The 20,604-nt window shown below is 37.1% G+C and overlaps 1 protein-coding gene across 2 annotated transcripts in view; it reads right to left on the reverse strand.

Annotated features, from left to right (window-relative positions):
- Positions 1-20,604, reverse strand: part of TRAM2 (translocation associated membrane protein 2) — a 162,805-nt gene that overhangs the window by 110,525 nt on the left and 31,676 nt on the right. The window contains exon 1 of one of the 2 annotated variants that reach the window (XM_034991293.1): positions 13,934-13,988. The exons of the other annotated variant lie outside the window; for it this stretch is intronic. The gene's annotated coding sequence lies outside the window, so the exon portion shown is untranslated. Of the gene's footprint in view, positions 1-13,933; positions 13,989-20,604 lie in introns of those variants that run through there. 2 annotated transcript variants of the gene reach the window in all.

Here is a 20,604-nt window from a genome sequence, read left to right on the forward strand (position 1 = left end):
TACAGGAGGAAAAGGACGCTTGGAAGTGCTCTCCCCCACAATCCCACGGGGACCCCCAAAACACCTGTCTGGAGCTCCAGGACTCCAGTTTGAGAAACATGCCCCTGGGCCACAACTTTATCAACTGTTATTCCCAAGGACTCATTCTGTCTATAAACTTTTATTGAATCCTTACGACATATTAGACATGTAATAGGCACTGAGAATAGAAAGTGATTAAGATGTCTCTTCCCTCCATGAATTTACGAACGTCTAAAGAGGGATTCATGTGGTTGAATGACTCATTGCATTACCATGTGATACGCAATTATGGAGGGTGGGGTAGGGAACCCTGGTGGCTCAAAGGGGACACAGTCAGGGAAGACTTCAAGAGGAGATGAAGCTTGAGGGAAAAGGAGTTTGCAGGTGAACAAGAGGCCAAGTGGTACCTGTCTCTGAGGATTTGCTCTTAATCTGAAATCACTTCCTTCACTCTGCCCATGTCAGACACCTCACCATCTAGATGGGGGTCCTTTCTCAGTATGCTAACAACTGCCCTAGGTTTTAAGTAGAAAGGCCTTGGTTGATCTCCCAGGTTCTATAATAACCATAGTGTTAGAAAGCTTGCATTGGATTTTTAATTTCTCAGGGTTTCTGGATTAGAATAGAAGATGAGCACCTTTATGCAGTTCTATACCTCAAATTGTCTTCTCCCCCTTATAGAAGGAGGGACTGAGCAGAGAACACTCTTTGTACCCCATCTCAAAGTGTTTCCTCCCTACCAAGGTTCTGCCCAGAAAAGGCAGCCTTTGACCTCTGGTCTGATTTCAGAGTCTGAGGCTAGGGTCACCCATCAGGTCTAGCATGTTCTGTTGGTCTCTGGGATCCTCCCTGATGTGCCTCAACAATCCCAAATTCTAGGGTGAGATGGCTTCCATTTCCTGGTTAATTAATTAGCCAGGGATTTAACTAATCCTTCATAACTGACAACTGAAAGCTCATACCAGTCCTAAAACAGTAAGTTCAGTAAATTTAAAGTCTCAGCACAGTAAAGGATGCAATACTAGGCTGAGGCTATGCAATAGCAGAAGAACTGGCCACACCTAGAAAAAGGCTTCAAGCCTGGATGTTGGGTTATGCAAGCCAGGCACTCTGTTGTTTAATGGTTTTATCTCTCCTTGACTCATCTGGCATGTTTTAGCTTAGCCTCAGGCCGGGTTTGAATAAGAACAGCAAAAGAATCCAGCTCAACTTTCCTCCATAAGATCTTCCTTCCAACAAAAAGTAAGCTCTATCTCTGTCCTAAAAACTCAGGTCACCTCTTGATTTTTGGACATACTGTTGAGTGTGGGCATAGTATCTTGGGATCCCTACACCTCTTATAATGCTATCTTAAAATTTTGTGCTGTTTTTCTTCTCAAGGGATGTGCTTTGTCTGCCTGAGTAGATTGTAAATTCCTTTTAGGCTCAGGGAACGCTTTACTCTCGTTGGTATTTATGGTTCTTTCCCACCTCCAGTAGACTTAGCACAGTATCGTACAAGTAGGCACTCTATCAATATTTGTGTGTGAATGAATAACCATGGCCTACCCCATGTATGATGCAGCCAGTCTCATTGACATGAGGGTGCCCTAGCTGGGGCATTTGTGAGGGAATGGAGTTCCGGAGGCTGTCTGGGTGGGCAGCATATGGCTCATAGCTGGCAGGCGGCATCCACAGACCCTTGGCCAAGTATGTGTGAAAGTCAACATCTTTATGCCTTGGGGAAAACGTCACTGGTTAAACCTGCGTGGAGGGTGATTACCATTTACTTAACTCCAGCTTGGACGACATATCACCAGGTTTCACTTGCATCCTTCCCTTTAGCTGTAATTTAACCATTTTTGCCACATTTCCCTTCTTTACCCAAGAGTGCATTCCCTGAAAACAACCGCCCAGAGGATTCTACTAAGAGCAGCATGGTTTTTATCTCCTTTCAACTATTGCTTTATACGTACATTACGTGCAATTCGAATTTCATCTCCTTCAACCTTGATGAAAAGTTGAAGAGGAGGTAATATAAACAGAGTGTCATGACGCTCTTATTCAAATCAGGATTTGCTTTTTAGCGCAAGTAAGGGGACTTCATGTCCTTAGCCACAGGATAACCATGTCAGGAGGGCATTAGGCCCCCCTACGGCATGCCCTCCTGGCTTTATGACTGTGGGTGACTCACTCAACCTTCTGGCAACTTCCTTCCTGCCACTCAAGAGGTGAGAAAGACAGTGGGGATATTATGAACTGCTTCTCAGGCTAAGGATATTTTGAGAATGAATTGCTTTTTGTCCATCCCTTCTAGGAAAAAGATACACAAAAAGTGTGGACTTCTGGGCTCAAGTTTTCCATAAACTGGATCCTGTTCCTGTTTCCCCTATTTCTAGCAATAGTAACTATTGTAACTAATAACTACTTAACACCTTTCCACGGCAGCCAGTCAAGTCTTAGCAAATCTTCCTTGCCAAAATCTGTGCATCTGTCCTTTTTCGTATACCTCATTCATTCACTTAGACACTGTTACTGACCATCAGTGAAATGCAAGCCATTGTATTAGTTGCAATGGATATTATTTCTATCCATAAGACTAAGAAATGGATAGAAATAAAAAATAAGTTCCAAGTGTAATCTCCCGTCTGCAATCTCTTACTCATTTTCTCTATAAAGTACTCCACTGCTTAATTAATTAATTAATAATATCCCTAAATAAACTTATAATCATGTCGCTTCATGGCAGTAAAATTTTAAATAGCTCTTCAGTGCTCACGGGATAAAGATCAAACTCTTAATTTAACTTTTTTTTTTTTTTAAAGATTTTTTTATTTATTTGACAGAGAGAGACAGCGAGAGCAGGAACACAAGCAGGGGGAGTGGGAGAGGGAGAAGCAGGCCTCCCGCCAAGCAGGGAGCCCGATGTGGGACTCGATCCCGGGACCCCAGGATCATGACCTGAGCCGAAGGCAGACGCTTAACGACTGAGCCACCCAGGCGCCCTCTTAATTTAACTCTTAAGAGCTTCTAAAATCTGGAATGAACTTATTTCCTGATCTTACTTCCCACAACTCCCCACTGTAAATTTTCTACTTGGACAAACTGGTCAGATTACTATACTAAAAGTATACATCCTTTTCCCGCTCCAATCTATTGCTAAGAAGAAAGCCATGGCCCAAAATGGCGTCACTTGGGCTAAGCCCCCAAACTAGAGCTTAATACTTATACTAATTATAGTTTCAACCTCCCCCAGAAATGTAGTCTTCAGTCAGTCCGGAATTTTCCGATAAGCATCAGTGAGGTAATCTGTCACTGGGCTCTCTCTATCCCTCAAAGGAAGATGAGGTAATTTGCATGATAACACCCCTTGCTCTTCCCCTAAGGGAAAGTGACCTTGCCTGAAACAATCCTTTTCTTTTCTTTTGCTAATAACTCCTCGCTCCACCCTCCTTCCCATAAAAACCTTCCCTTTTGTACAGCTCCAAGCCACTTGCTAGATGGGCTGCTGTGGGATTCATGAATTGCTTAATAAAGCCAATTAGATCTTCAAATTTACTCAGTTGAATTTTTGTTCTTTAACACTCTTTATTCATACATAATGGATTGGATGTCTTCTGTGTGGCAGTCTGTGATAAGAGCTGGTGCCCAGTTCCCGCACTCGAAGAGCTTATTGTTTAGTCAAGGATACAGACAAATGAATTGACCGTGGCAATGATAGGAGGAGCATGGAACATAAAGAATTTCTGAAAGTGATGGGAACGCACAGAACCACACGGTATCCAGCCTCGGAGAAGTCAAAGAATGTTACCCAGAGAAAATGACATCTCAAGTGACACAGAGAGAATGAGTAAAAGTTAGGCGGTATGTTGAAGAGAGTGTGTACCAGACAGAAAAAGCAGTGGCCTGGCGATGAGAACACATGGGTTTGAGCAACAGAGAGAAGGTGAATCCGAATGGAATGTGGAATACACATTGCAAGAGGCCGAAGAGGGAAGCAAATCCAGAGGATCTGAGATCTAGTAACCTGGCTAACAGGTTTAGGCTGGACAGGCTTGAAGCGCAGAGGGCCATGACCACACTTGGCTGTCGTGAGAATGGCGTACCCCAGTCTCATAAACCAGGAAAGAAGTCTTTGGGAACATTAAGTAAGGCCTTTCTTTCCAGGAGTATCGCTAATGATCTTATTAAGATGTTTGATTAGCTTCCCTGCATTCGTCCTGCAAGTCTGAGAAGTCCAACTGAAGCATTCTTTGAGAATTCAGGTTCTTGTTGGGCCTTAGAAAAATGACAGGGGAGATCTGCCCAGATCAATACAGAGACAAGTACGTCACCTGGTGGTGTTTCATATCAAATACTTGCCATAAAGGTAATAGCTACCACTGGTTGAGTGCTCACTACATGCTCTAGACTTGTGTCGCTTTACGTGAGATAAATATTATTATACCCACCTTAGAGATGAGAAAACGGAGACTCAAACAGTTTAAGTGTCTGGCTCAAGGTCTTAGGCTTGATGGCAAATATTTGCTTATTATGATATGAACAAATAAAGCAGGAATTTGAACCCAGAACAATAGGACTCCAAAGTGCAAGTAATTTTAAGGTTTTGTTTAGTTGAAATTTACTCTGTATCAATCAAAGATATTTTACGGTATGTCCTTTCCATCATCCTTCTCATAAGGCCAAGTGGATAGGCTACTCTCTGGTTTGCCTAGAGTGGTAGGAATATAACAAATGCACATGGCATTGGATAAAGAAATGAGGAGTAAAGGAGAGATACACCAGGGAACAGGGTGAGGGGTGTTTTAGGGTGATTTGTACTGATGAGATATGGGAGGGCAGAATTTAAACCATGCAAAAGGAGTAGGATTAATGTTTTTCTCACTGATTTCAACTGGCCCATGCCTTGGAGTAATAACTAGTGGGCGGGAGTGAAATCGCTTCTCTCCTATGGCCCATTCAAGAGGTGTAATGAATGGTTCCTTACATAAGGCTCCTTTGTATGGAGGAACAAGGTACACAGAACTGAGTCCTCTAAAAACAGAGACCCATGTCCAGGTTTTAAAAACCACCAAACAACCTGTACCCAGAAACAGTCATTCCTTTACATGTGTATGACCTGAGCGACTCCAGAAATGTTCCAAGCCAAACAGCACAGGGTAAAAAACAAATAGCAGCAGCTTGCTTACAAGAGGTTTCCAGGAATCACCCTGTCCAATAAAGAAAACAACGGCCCAAATTAACCAATTCAAGTCTCAGAGGATAACTCTGTGTCTCCATACCATTTTACTACGGAAAAAATAATGAAAATGATCTAAGACCTTGAAAATAGGTTAGGAACTCAGTGAGAAATAAAAATATTTCAGCTGATATTCTACCACTTACTACGTACTCTAGGAAGCAAGCAAGGTGTTTATCATTACATGTCTTATGATTGCAAAAACACAGAAAACAACCAAAATATTCATGAATGGGAGATGGCTAATATACCAGTGTAGCCATATTGTAGAATACCATGCAACATGGAAGAAGGAAGTACTGGTGAGATTTACAATTTACAAAAGTAAACTGCATATATGTTAAGAAAAAAAAAAAAGAAGAAGAAGAAGAAGGTAGCAGGAGGGGAAGAATGAAGGGGGGGAAATCGGAGGGGTAGACGAACCATGAGAGACGATGGACTCTGAGAAACAAACTGAGGGTTCTAGAGGGGAGAGGGGTGGGAGGATGGGTTAGCCTGGTGATGGGTATTAAAGAGGGCACATTCTGCATGGAGCACTGGGTGTTATGCACAAACAATGAATCATGGAACACTACATCTAAAACTAATGATGTAATGTATGGGGATTAACATAAGAATAAAAAAAAGAAATATATTCATTATAGAAAAGTAATATAATATGAAGAGACAAAAATACACTGCCTTGGTATGAAGAAAAAAAAAGTAAATTGCAGAATAATATGTACAGTTTGACAAAAAAATAGAAAGTAAAACTAAATTTGAGCAACTCTGTGTCTTTTCTGAGAGTAAATGTATTGGAAAAAGTTCTGGAAAGATATATACTTCTGGAGAGGACAGGATAGAGGGTGAAGACAAAGTAGGGACTTCAGTTCTATTTATAATATTTAATTTTTTGTAAGTAGATATATTTCTGCATTTGTTGTATAACTATAAATAGAAATAATTATCAAATAAATCATAATAAGTTAATTTGAAAAAGAATAGGCTTTAGGGTTGCTCATATGAGGATCCCACTTAGATATCTGCCAAATTCATGTAGGAAAAAAATTTTTTTAAGGAAATGTAGACTTCTTAAGCAAGAGTTTTCATTTATCTTAGTGTATTGAGATGACAAAGCCATGTTTTCCATTAGTTGGTGTTTTGAGACTACGAAACAGATAAAGAAACTGTGAAGACTTTCTTACTGACAACCTTTATCACTAAGACATACTTAAGAAGTAAACTTAGGAGTAAATAAGGAATGCCTCAAAATAAAGTGAAATTGAGTAAAATATCCAGAGTTATGCTTTGTTTTCCAATATATGAGAAATTATTGATTGAAAGACACTAATGAAAAAAATTATGTTGACAATAGCAGCAAAAAAGCATAAAACAGCCTAGAATATACAGGAACTGTATGACCAAAATTTTATTAGGAAATATACATAAGTAAGTTGAAATAAATGGAGACATAGATCATATTCCTGGGTGAAAAAACTGGCTATTATAAAGATAAATCCTTCTCAAATTAATTTATAAGCTTAAGGCAGTCCCACTGAAAAAAATCCCAGTGGAATTTTGTTTTCTTGTTGGAATTTGAGGACATGAAAGAATAGACTGATGAGAAAAATCAACATTTTTCTTGTTCCACAAAAATTAAAATATAACACAGAACATCAATTTTTTAAATGTTGTGGTATTGATACAAGAATGAAAAAAAAAACTAATACAGTAGAATAGAATATAATTCTTAAAGAGATCTATCAGTATGTGTTTTTGAGATAAATATCATAATCCAATGGTGCAAGGAAGAATTATTCAACAGATGATTTTTTTTAATTGTTTATATGAAAAGGAAAATAAAACACAGCTAATTCCATTTTGGGTTCAAAATTTCTATATAACTGTAAGATATAAGATTCTACTTGAGGGGCGCCTGGGTGGCTCAGTCATTAAGCATCTGCTTTCGGCTCAGGTCATGATCCCAGGGTCCTGGGATCAAGCCCCCCATTTCGGGCTCCCTGCTCCGCGGGAAGCCTGTTCCTCTCTCGCTGTGTCTCTCTCTGTCAAATAAATAAATAAAATCTTAAAAAAAAAAAAAAAGATTCTACTTGAAAACACAGATTAAGATATAAGTGATATAGAGAAGGACATTCTAAACATAAAGAAAGAGATAATAAAAGGAAAGATTACGTTTTGAGCATATTAAAACAAACAAACAACAACAAACCGAACTCTTACAGGGCTTCTGGGTTACCCAATTACAGAGGAAGAATGGTGACTCCTGGAGCCTGAACAGCCCCACCATCTCACTTCTGTATAGCAAAAAATACCATCATCCAAATTAAATAAAGGCAGAACTGAAAAGCACTTCTTCATCATATATGACAAAGAAGTTCAGGCAGAGTGATCCTCTTACAACATGGCAGATCACTTCTCTCTTCTTTTCAATTCTTCCAATGGCTTCCATCTCATTCCAAGTAGAAACCAAAGTCTTTGCAGCGGCCTCAAGACCCTCTGGCCTCCTCTCTGACCTTGCCTCCTTCTGGTCTTCCCTCTATTACTCTACTCCAGCCACATTTGGCCATTTTGTGCCATGAACCCATCAGGCACACTCCTATTCCCAGGCCTTTGCTCTTGCTTTTCCCTCTGTCTCAAGGATCGCTCCCTCACTTTCTTCAGACCTCTGTGTCATTTTTTTCACTAGGGTGGCCCCTCCCCCAAAGGATTGCTTTATTTTCCTCCATGGTACAAATGCCACTGACATTCTATACATTTACTCGTTTCTATTTTCTGTCTGCCTGCTTCTTGAATGTAAGCTCAGTGAGGACAAGGATTCTGTCTACTTTGACTACTGGTATATTTCTAGACTAGAACAGTGCCTGCAGGTAGTACTCGGTATTTATTTGTTAAATAACTGAATAAATATACTTATTAACTAGTACTTTTTTTTTTTAAGATTTTTTATTTATTTGACAGAGAGAGAATGAGAGAGAGAGAGCACATGAGAGGGGGGAGGGTCAGAGGGAGAAGCAGGCTCCCTGCCGAGCAGGGAGCCCGATGCGGGACTCGATCCCAGGACTCCAGGATCATGACCTGAACCGAAGGCAGTCGCTTAACCAACTGAACCACCCAGGCGCCCCTAACTAGTACTTTTTAAAAAAGATTTTATTTCTTTGAGAGAGAGAGGGAGAGCATGAGCCAGGGCAGGAGGTGGTGAGGAGCAGAGGAAGAGGGAGAAGCAGGCTCCCCACTGACCACGGAGCCTGACTGAGATACCTAGGCACCCTTAACTAGTACTTTTTAATATAATTGCCAGAGAACCATTTGAGCTAACTTAAATTAAAACTGACTAAGGGTGGGAAGGCAGCTGGATCTCAGTTACTAGAATCGGCACCAGAACATTATCAAGGTATTTGTCCTTCCCACTCTCGGAATTCTTTACTTCATACTTCACTTTTCCCACAAATCCCCATCTGTTTCCCAGAGCACATGGTGATCAAATGGTCCCCAGAAGCACCCAAGTTTTACTGTAGGTTGCCCAGCTACTTGGATGGGGATGACCTGACTCTGTTGGTTCTCCTCCAAATTCCTGGGGAAGGCTGTGAATAACTTAGTCTGGACTGATGTCTATCCCAGAACCAACTGACTGTGGCCAGAGTGGAGGTGGGGGTCAGAAGTTCACTATGAAACCATGCTGCCCCACTGCAACTAAATGGATAGAGGAGAGGCCAATTCCTAACAAGAGGTGTTAAGCAGTTAAATCAGTAGGTGTCTACTATAACATAAAATTAAATCTTTCAGATAAATTATAAAAAATGCCAATCCCTAATTTAAAATGAAAACGGTATGAACAATCTGCAAAAAGGAAAATACACACACAAAAAAGGGAACTATGATTGTCCAATACATTTTAAAAAGGGTTTGACTTTATTTATAGTCCAAAAATACTCTATAAAATAATAGTATATTGCTGGGGAAAATATTTGCCACAATAATGAGGAAACATTAATATCCTTAATATATAAAGAGTTTATAAACACTGAAAATAAAAAATATTAATATGACTTTGAAAGGGTAAAAGATATGCAAAAACTACTCATAAGAGAGAAAGCTTAGAAAGATATCTGTGTTCACGGACTGGAAGACTTAATATTGTTAACATGTCAGTACTGTCGGGCGCCTGGGTGGCTCAGTTGGTTAAGCGACTGCCTTCGGCTCAGGTCATGATCCTGGAGTCCCTAGATCGAGTCCCGCATCGGGCTCCCTGCTCGGCAGGGAGTCTGCTTCTCCCTCTGACCCTCCCCCCTCTCATGTGCTTGCTCTCTCTCATTCTCTCTCTCTCTCAAATAAATAAATAAAATCTTAAAAAAAAAAAAACCAAAAAAACATGTCAGTACTGTCTAAAGCAATATACAAATTTAATACAATTCTTACCAAAATCTCAATGGTGTATTTTGCAGAAATAGAAAAGTCCATCCTAAAATTCATATACAATCTCAAGAGATCTGGAATAGTCAAACAATTTTGATTAAAAAAACCCAAAAAACAAAAAACCAAAGTTGGAGATCTCATATTTCATGATTTTAAAACTTATTACAAAGCTTTAGTAATCAAAACAATGTGGTACTGGCATAAAGACAGAAATGTAGATCAATGGAATAGAACAGAAAGCCCCAAAATAAACCCTCATGTATGTGGTCAAAGAATTTTCAACAACAGTGCCAAGGTCATTCAATGAGGAAAGGACATTGAACAAATGTCGGGAAAACTGGATATCTATGTTCAAAATAATGAAGTTACACGCTTACATTACACCATATACAAAAATTAACTCCAAATGAATCAAAGATATAAATCAAAGACATAAAACTATAAAACTCCTAGAAGAAAACATAGGGGAAAACTTCATGACATTGGAATTGGCAATGATTTCTTTTTTTTTTTTTTACTTTATTTATTTATTTGACAGAGAGAAAGAGAGTACAAGCAGGGGGAGCGGCAGGCAGAGGGAGAAGCAGGCTCCCACTGAGCAGAGAGCCCAACTCGAGGCTCGATCCCAGGACCCTGAGATCATGACCTGAGCCAAAGGCAGACACTTAACTGACTGAGCCACCCAGGCGTCCCTGGCAATGATTTCTTAAATATGACACCAAAGCACCGGGAACAAAAGCAATAATAGACAAATGGGACATCAAAGTTAAAAACTTCTGTATATCAAACAACAACAACAAAATAATCAACCCACATAATGAAAAAGTAACCCATGGAATTGGAGAAAATGTTTGCAAATCATATATCTGATAAGGAGTTGATATCCACTACTATCAAGAATTCCTACAACTCAACAATAACAAAAGATAAATAACCCAATTAAAAAACAGGAAAAAAGTTGAACAGACATTTCTCCGAAGAAGATATACAAATGGCCAACAAGTATATTTAAAAGATGCTCAACGTCACTAGTCATTAAAAAAATGCGAATCAAAACTGCACCTCACACCCATTAAGATGGCAGTTATCAAAAACAAGAAAACGGCAAATGTTGGTGGGGATATGGAGCTATTGGAATCTTTGTGCACTGTTGGGGGAGAGGGGAATGGATGTGAAATGGTGCAGTTGCAATGGAAAAGAGTATGGAGTTTACTAAAAAAATTAAAATAGAATTACCACATGATCTAGCAATCTCATTTCTGAGTCTATACCCAAAAATAAATAAATAAATAAATAAATAAATAAATAAATAAATAAAAGCAGGATCTAAAAGAGATAGTTGCACACCCATGTTTATTACAGCATTTATTCACAATAACCTGGAGGTGGAAGCAATTCAAGTGTTCACCAACAGTTGTGGTATATATACATATAATGGAATATTATTCCGCTTTTAAAAAAGAATCCTGTCACATGCAATGACATGGGTGAATCTTGAGGACGTTATGCTAGATGAAATAAGGCAGTCTCAAAAAGACAAATACACAAATACATACTATTCCACTTATATGAGGTATCTAGAATATCCAAACTCACAGAATCAGAAAGAATGATGGTTGCCAAAAGCTTGGGGGAAGGGAGACATGGAGAGTTGTCGTTCAGTAGTTATAAAGTTGTGCAAGATTTTTTAAAAAATATTTTATTTATATATTCGACAGAGAGCACAAGCAAGGGGAGTGGCAGGCAGAGGGAGAGGGAGAAGCAGGCTTCCCGCTGAGCAGGGAGCCCAATGCAGGACTCGATCCCAGGACCCTGGGATCATGACCTGAGCTGAAGGCAGACGCTTAACCGACTGAGCCACCCAGGTGCCCCAAAAGTTGTGCAAGATTAAAAAGTTCTAGAGATCTGCTATATGTGCACATACCTAACACTACTGAACTGTACACTTAAAAATGGCTAAGATGGTAAATTCTATGCTATACCACAAAGAATCTCAGGTGGATTTGTACATGCATTCAAGTCTGAGATACACTCTTCTAGATACTAAAAACCCTGGTATTGTACCTAGGGTTTCAAAGCTTTAATATTCTTAAAAAATATTTCATAGATGTTGTCTGGGAAGTACACCAAAACAGCATTTGAACAAAGCAATGAATAAACTGAAAAGAGATAATGAGTTACAACCTTCCAAAAGAATATTCACCAAGGAGATTTAATGTTGATTTTTCAGACACAATGCAAATAAGGCTTTCACTCATTGACCGCAGTGGAAAATCCCATTATTAAAAATGTACTGATGGTCAAACAAAGAAATTTGGTGATCCCTCTTTCAGGCATAATGATGCACTTGGAAAGATGAAAAAATATATATACTATTCCCATCTGTCAAATTGGCAAATATAAAACATACATACAATGTAAAAAAAAACCATATTGAGAAATAATATACATACAGTAATGGACACAAATTTTAAAGGTAATATTCAATGATTTCTGACCCGCATGCATGCATGTACACACATACACACACACACAGAGTAAAACCACACAAATCAAGGTACAGAACACTTCCAAAACTACAGAAGATTCTCTCATGCCCCTTTCCAGTCAACCTCTCTTGAGAATGTTTTAGAGATAATACTCAGTACTCATAATTATGTTGAGTGACATCCATTTCCATCCATCATTAATTGGTGTGGAATTAGCGGCTGCTTTCTATAAAGCAATTTTATATCATCAAAAGTATTATTAATGTTCAAATTCTTTCTAAGGAAGGAATTGAGCTTCTTAGACTCTGTCATAAGCAAATAACATGCAATGTAATAAAACACATACATATGAGGATGCTTGTCACTGCAAAGATGACATCAAAAAATTAGAAATTGGGGAGATGTAGATCAAAGGATACACACTTTCAGTTGAAGAATAAGTTCGGAGGCAGCATGGTGACTACAGTTAATAACACAGTATTGTATACTTGGAGGTTGCCGAAAGTAATCTTAAGCATTCTCACTACAAAAAAAAAAAAGAGCTAAATATGTGAGGGGATGGATGTGTCAATTACCTTGATCATGGTAATCATGCCAAAATGTATACGTATATCAAATTATCACCCTGAATGCTTTAAATATATACAATTATACTTGTCAATGATTGCTCAGTAAGGTTGGGGAAAAAATAAAGCACACACAAAAACATTAGAAATAGCCTATGCATCCATCATAAGGGAATGGTTAGATTATAGTATAACCACTTGATGAAATAGTTTGCACTCATTTAAAATAAAGGTTTTGAAAATTTTTTCACATGAAAACATATTCACAATGGTCAGGTATTAATTAATAAGGATGAAATGAAATAAGAAATGCAATATGACCCGAATTTTGAAAAACATTACTTTCATGGGGGGAAAAGAGATTAGCTTGGTATTATCTTTAGTTAATATGAATATAGGAAATTTTAATTTTGTTCTTTTGCTTTTTGTATTTTCCAAAATTTTTTATCATCCCATGTGTTGCTTTTGTATTTAGAAGAAAACCTATTTTAAAAAGCAAGCAAGGAAAGTAAACAAATCGCCATCCCCTTTGACGATGAAATAAAAGCTTTCCCATGGTTGACTGCAATTTCCATACAATTTATACTAGAGACTTAAATAATGAAAACAACAAAACACAGAATGGATCAAAAGTCAAATGGACACTTCTATGAAGAATCTCACGACACACCTTGTGTTACAGACAATTGATAAATGTTCAATCATTTCAATGTTTTGTCAAAAGGAAAAGACCATGAAAGCTGCATAAAATTCTGTGCTATTCCTTCAATGGGAAAAAGGGAGGAAATAAAAGAAAAAGCCCAAGCCTATATAATGACTCATTTACACCTTCTTTCCAGAGTTCACACGACAGGTCAAAATCAATCCAATCTGGAAACTTGTGGAGGGAACCCAAAGTCCTTCTAACACCCGTGTAGCACAGATTACATGCATAGGCAAACATCTGACCTTTTAAGGTCCTTTACCAAACAGAAAAAAATTGAGGCCAGAAATTGTACTCCCTGGTGGATCCACAAATAGCTCCCTGCTTTATTTTTTCTAGAAGTGGGAGGGAAAAATAAACTTGCCGAAGTCTGTGCAATATGATCCATATGGTTGGAGGAAAAAGATATTAAAGTTTTAGTTTATATTTATTTTCATGTCACCTTTTAAAACCTATTCTCTCTGTGTACAGAATATGTAAGCACAGTGCTACATGCATATAATTTTTAAATAAATATACATACCTATATTGGGGTGTTCATGCTCATGTTTTTTAATGGCAGGGGTACATGCAAAAAAAAAAAAAAAAAATGGAGACCATTAGTCTAGACCAGAAGAACTTAGCCTCAGTTAACTGTGAAGCATGTTGCAATTAATGTTTTACTAATAGTAGTGAAATACTGTGTCAGCTTGGGATTTTAAGAAAATCAGAACAGATTCAAAATTATTTCTTTCATAGGTAGTATGCTTAAAAAATTTTTTAATTTTAAAGATTTTATATTTATAGCAGTTGTAGGTTCACAGCAAAATTAAGAGGAAGGGGCAGAGATTTCCCATATACTCTCTGCCCCACATATACATAGCCTCCCTTATTGTCAACAGCCCTCATCAGAGAGGTACATTGTAACCGTTGATGAACGTACATTGACACATGATAATCAACCAAAGTCCATAGTTTACATTAAGGTCCACTCTTGGTGTTGTATATTCTATGGGTTTGTATAATGACATGTATCCATTACTACAGTATCATACAGAGTATTTTTCCTACCCTAAAATTCCTCCGTGGTCTCCCTGTTCATCTGTCCCTCCATCCTTCAACCCCTGCAACCACTGATCTTTACTGTCCCCATAGTTTTGCCTTTCCCAGGATATTATATGGTTGGAATCGAACTGTGAAGCCTTTTCAGATTTGCTTTTTTTACTTATTAACATGCATTTAAGCTTCCTCTATGTCTTCGCTTAGCTTGATAAGCTCATCTCTTTTTAATACTGAATAATACTCCACTTAGCATTAAAAAGAAGTGTCTGGATATGCTACAGTTTATTAATCCATTCACCTCCTGAAGGACATCTTGGTTGCTTCCGAGTTTTGGCAATTATGAATAGAGCTGCTAAAAATATCTGTAGGCAGGTTGGTTGTTGGATGTAAGTTTTCAATTCCTTTGGGTAAGTACCAAGGAGCTTGATTGCTAGATCATATGGTAAGAGTACAGTATGTTTAGTTTTCTAAGAACTGCCCAACTGTCTTCCAAAGTAGGTGTACCATTTTACATTCCCACTAGCAATGAATGAGGGTTTCTGGTGTCCCACATCTTCACCAGGATTTGGTGTTGTCTGTATTCTGCAACTGGCCATTCTGATAGATGTGTAGTGGCATTTCATTGCTGTTTTAATTTGCATTTCCCTAATGACATATAATGTGGAATATCTTTTCATGTGCTTATTTGCCATCTGTACATCTTTGGTGAGGTGCCTGTTAAGATCTTTGGCCCATTATTTAATCAGGTTGTTTGATTGCTTATTGTTGAGTTTTAAGAGGTCTTTGTATATTTTGAATAACAGTATTTCATCAGGTGTGTCTTTTGGAAATACTTTTTCCCAGTCTATGGCTTGTCTTCTCTTCTCATTCTCTTGCATAGCAGACATTTTTAATTTTAATGAAGGTCAGCTTATCAATTATTTCTTTCATGGATTGTGCCTTCAGTGTTGGTAGTGTGCTCTTTTGTTCCCCCATGGGAAAAGACAGTCATACAGCTTGCTTCATTTTCTCCAAAGGCCCAAGTCAGCCCTTATTAATGACATACTACTACTAAGCAGGAAAATTGAAAATCATTGCAATGGATTGTTTTCTCATTTTCTCATGAGAAAATTTCTCACTTTTTTGAAAATGAGAAACATGGATAGATATATAGTAGAATATAAACAAAGAATAGACAAAGTATACATAGTTTATAAACAAGAATGGTGCTATGAACATTTCTATTATAATGACATGATAAAATATTATTATTAAACCAAAGCAATGTTTGCATTAATGTTATCGATATTAATGCTAATTTTTAAAAAATTCAACAGATGGCACATTAAAATGTTAAAACAAGTTTTATCCAGGCTTATTCTTCAATTGAAATACTTACTTGCCCTGTTGATATACCTGTGGAGAAATGTGCTAAAAAACAACTTGTTTTGCATTTTAAATAAAGTTTAAAAATTAGACTAGCCCTGTGTTTTCCCATGCTTTATTATAATTTTTGAAATTTCAAATGACTGATTTAATAGATGGATAAAATGATGTATTAATATTAAATCAAGAAAAAAAGTCTTAGTACTATTTTCTTATCTTTGCTATACTATTTTAACTTTTTTCAGTGTCTGGACAGAGCATGAAGGAGTGGCATGGTTGTAACCATCATCTATCATTTGTGAAGTGGGAAAAAGATGAGGGCCTTGGGCCTATAGTTCAGTCCCATCTGAAGAGATAACTTCTTCATTGGTATTCCAGAAAATCTACACTGCTCTTCAATCTTCAGGTAGTTCATGTAAACTAGAATTGCAGATGTGTAGATGGTATCAGGACCTAGAAAGACCCTGAGGTCTAGAGCTAGGAAGAGGAAGATGAGCAGTCAGGGACTGACTACTGTCACAAGTGGATCGATATGTTATTTATTCCAAAGTTTCCTCAGAGATAACCTGACCACTTGTCACAGTAGCATCCTAAGTCAAAGTCTCCAGCTACCCACAGCTTCACTTAGCCATGGATGGGGTCACAAAATGTAATATTAATATGAGAGGACATTTCATTTCCTTTAGATCTCACAGTGATTTCGTCAAGCCTTGAAGGTGTTGCATGTGAGAAGGGCAGAAATCAAAAGCCAAAAGGAAAAAACCAAACTAACCCAAAAGAAACCAACCAAACAACAATAACAAAAACAAACAACAAAGGCTTTCTAGTCTTTGTACTAGAAATGGTGAACAGATGTTCCTCAGATCTACTGAGAAATGGCCTTAAGTTAAAATAATCAGAATTTAGACATATCATAATTTGGGTACAGATGGGATGGAGAGCCCAGGGGGTTAAACATCTAGTTATAAATAGGAAAGCAGAGGTAGTGGGTGAGGATATTTTCAAAGGGGAGGGTTATTTAACATGGGTATGGGTTATTGATGAAGTTTGCTCAATGTACCTTCACTCTTAGTAGATGTTAAAGTCAGATGGACTCTCACCCCTCTGGGCCAGCACAAATTAATTCTCAGGCCTCTCAAGATTTTGAAACTCTAGGATTCTTTGTATAATTACATTTTACTACCAGATTTTCTTATGAAATGTCATGAAATGGACATCTCTCAGAAGTGGGACATCTTAGTCAAAGTAAACCCCACTTCCCTGTTCTTAGCAGGGCCATATATGGACAGCTAACCTAAGATTTGTGATTTGGGGGACAATCTTATGGACATTAAGCAATGATTCTCAACACTGGCTGCACATTATAATTATCTGAAGAACTGTAAAAAATATCAATGTTGCAATACTGTACACTGAAAACTTTTATGAAACATCATTGAAAGCAATTAAAGAAGACCTAAGTTAATGGAAACATCTCAGGTTAATGGACTAGAAGGCTTAATATTGTTAAGATAGCAATACTCTTCACAAGGATATATAGATTCATTGCAATTCCTATCAAAATCCAGGCTGTCTCTTTTTGGTAGAAATTTGACAAGCTGATCCTAAAATTCACATGGAAATATAAGGGACCCAGAATAGCCAAAACAATCTCAAACAAAACAAAACAAAAGAAAAAAAAGTTGTAGGAGTCACCCTTCTTGATTTTAAGCTGACTACAGTAATCAAGACTGCGTGGTACTGGCATAAGGATAGATGTATAGATAAATGAAACAGAATTAAGAGTCTAGAAATAAATCCATATATCTGTGGTGAACTGATTTTTAACAGGGTGTCAAGACATTTGGTGGGGAAGAAACAAAGTTTTCAATGAACAGTGTTGAACTGACTGGATATCCACATGCAAAAGAATTAAATTGGATTCCTACTTCATTCCATACACAAAAATTAACCCAAAATGCACTAAAGACATAAATGTAAGAGGTAAAATTATAAAACTATAGAAGAAAACATAGATGTAAATCTTCATGATTGTAGATTAGGCAATGGTTTCTTAGATTTGATACCAAAAGCACAAGAATTAAGAAAATTAACCAAAATGAAAAACTTTTGCATCAAAGAGTTTAGAAGAAGGTGAAAAGTAACCCATAAAATGGGAAAAAAATATTCGTAAATCATATATCAGATATTATATATCAATACATCTATTGATATTTAGCTATCGATATCTATCTATACTCCAGTATCCAAAATATATAGACTCTTACAACTCAACAATAAAAAAATAATCCAATTTAAAAGATTTTATATAGACATTCCTCCAAAGAAGATATATAAATGAGCAATAAGTACATGAAAAGATGCTCAACATTATTAGTCACAAGGGAAATGCAAATCAAACTATGAGATATTCCTAGAAACATATAAACTACCAAAACTGAAGCAGGAAGAAATAGAAAATCTGAACAGACTGAGTACCAGCAATGAAATTGAATCAGTAATCAATAAACTCCCAACAAACAAAAGTCCAGGACCAGATGGCTTCACAGATGAATTCTACCAAACATTTAAAGAAGAGTTAACACCTATTCTTTTCAAACTTTTCCAAAAAATAAAAGATGGAAAACTTCCAAATTCATTCTATGAGGCCAACATTACCCTGATACCAAAACCAGATAAAGACACCACACACACAAAAAGAACTACAGGCCAATATCTCTGATGAACATACATGCAAAAATCCTCAACAAAATACTAGCAAATCCAACCCAACAATACACTAAAAAAAAATGATTCACCTTACTGATGCATGAGTGAAAGTAATGGTAGTTGGCAGCATTTGATTGTAAGAAGTCAATAAAGTAATTGTGTTTAAAAAAGAAATGATTCACCAAGATCAAGTGGGATTTATTTCCAGGATACAAGAGTGGTTCAATATTTGCAAATCAAACAAGATGATATATCACATCAACAAGAGAAAGAATAAAAACCATATGATCATCTCAATAGATGCAGTAAAAGCATTTGACAAAGTACAACATCCATTCATGATAAAAACCCCAACAAAGTAGGTTTAGGGGGAACATACCTCAACATAATTAAGGCCATGTATGAAAAACCCACAGCTAACATCCTACTCAATGGGGAAGAACTAAAAGCTTTTCCCTTAAGGTCAGGAACAAGACAAGGATACCCACTTTCCCCACTCTTATTCAACATAGTACTAGAAGTCCTAGCCACAGCAATCAGACAAGAAAAAGAAATAAAAATTCATCCAAATTGGTAAGGAAAAAGTAAAACTGTCACTACTTGCAGATGACATGATATTATATATAGAAAACCCTGAAGATTCCACCAAAAAATTACTAGAACTGATAAAGAATTCAGCAAGGTCACAGGATATAAAATCAATGTACAGAAATCTATTGCATTTCTATACACTAATAATGAAGCAGAAGAAAGAGAAATTAAGAAAACAGTCCCATTTAAAATTGCGTCAAAATAATAAAATGCCCAGGAATAAACTTAACCAAAGAGGCAAAAGATCTGTACTCTGAAAACTATAAAACATGGTAAATAATATTGACAACACAAACAAATGGAAAGATATCTCATGGACTGGAAACCAAATATTGTTAAAATGTCTATATTACCCAAGCAATCTACAAATTTAATGCAATCCCTATCAAAACACCAACAGCATTTTTCATAGAACTAAAACAAAATCCTAAAATTTGTTTAGAACCACAAAAGACCTTGACTAGCCAAAGCAATCTCAAAAAGAAAAACAAAACTGGAGGTACCACCATTCCAGACTTCAAGTTATATCACAAAGCTGTAGTAATCAAAACAGTATGGTACTGGCACAAAAGTAGACACATAGATCAATAGAACCAGATAGAAAGCCCAGAAATAAACCCATAATTATATGGTAAATTAATCTTCAACGAGGAGGAAAAAATATGCAATCGGAAAAAGTCTCTTCAACAAATGGTATTAGGAAAACTGGACAGCTACATGCAAAAGAATGAAACTGAATCACTTTCTTGAACCAAACACAAAAATAAACTCAAAATGAATTAAGAACCTAAATGTGAGACCAGAAACCATAAAAATCCTAGAATAGAGCACAGGTAGTAATTTCTCTGACATTGGTCATAGCAACATCTTTCTAGATATGTCTCCTGTGGCAAGGAAAACAAAAGCAAAAATAAACTATTGGGACTACATCAAAATAAAAAGCTTCTGCACAGCGAAGAAAACAACCAACAAAACTAAAAGACAATCTACTGAATGGGAAAAGATATTTGCAAATGACATATCTGATAAAGGGCTAGTATCTAAAGAAGTTACACAATTCAACATCAAAAAAACCAAATAATCCAATTTAATATGGGGAGAAGACATGAATAGACATTTCTCCAAGAAGATATATAGATGGCCAGCAGACACATGAAAAGATGCTCAACATCACTCATCATCAGGGAAATGTAAATCAAAATCACAATGAGATATCACCTCACACCTGTTAGAATAGCTAAAATCAAAACCTCAGGAAACAACAAGTGTTGACGAGGATATGGAGAAAAAGGAACTCTCATGCACTGTTAGTAGGAATGCAAACTGGTGTAGCCAGTGTGGAAGACAGTATGGAGGTTCCTAAAAAAATTAAAAAAAGAATTACCCTATGATCCAGTAATTGCACTACTAGATATTTACCCAAAGAACATGAAAACATTAATTTGAAGGAATATGTGCACATCTATGTTTATTGCAGCATTATTTAGA

This window comes from Mirounga leonina, unplaced genomic scaffold (assembly GCF_011800145.1).
Source record: "Mirounga leonina isolate KUSES-001 unplaced genomic scaffold, KU_Mleo_1.0 Mir_53, whole genome shotgun sequence".
In the NCBI taxonomy this organism is placed as follows: Eukaryota; Metazoa; Chordata; class Mammalia; order Carnivora; family Phocidae; genus Mirounga; species Mirounga leonina.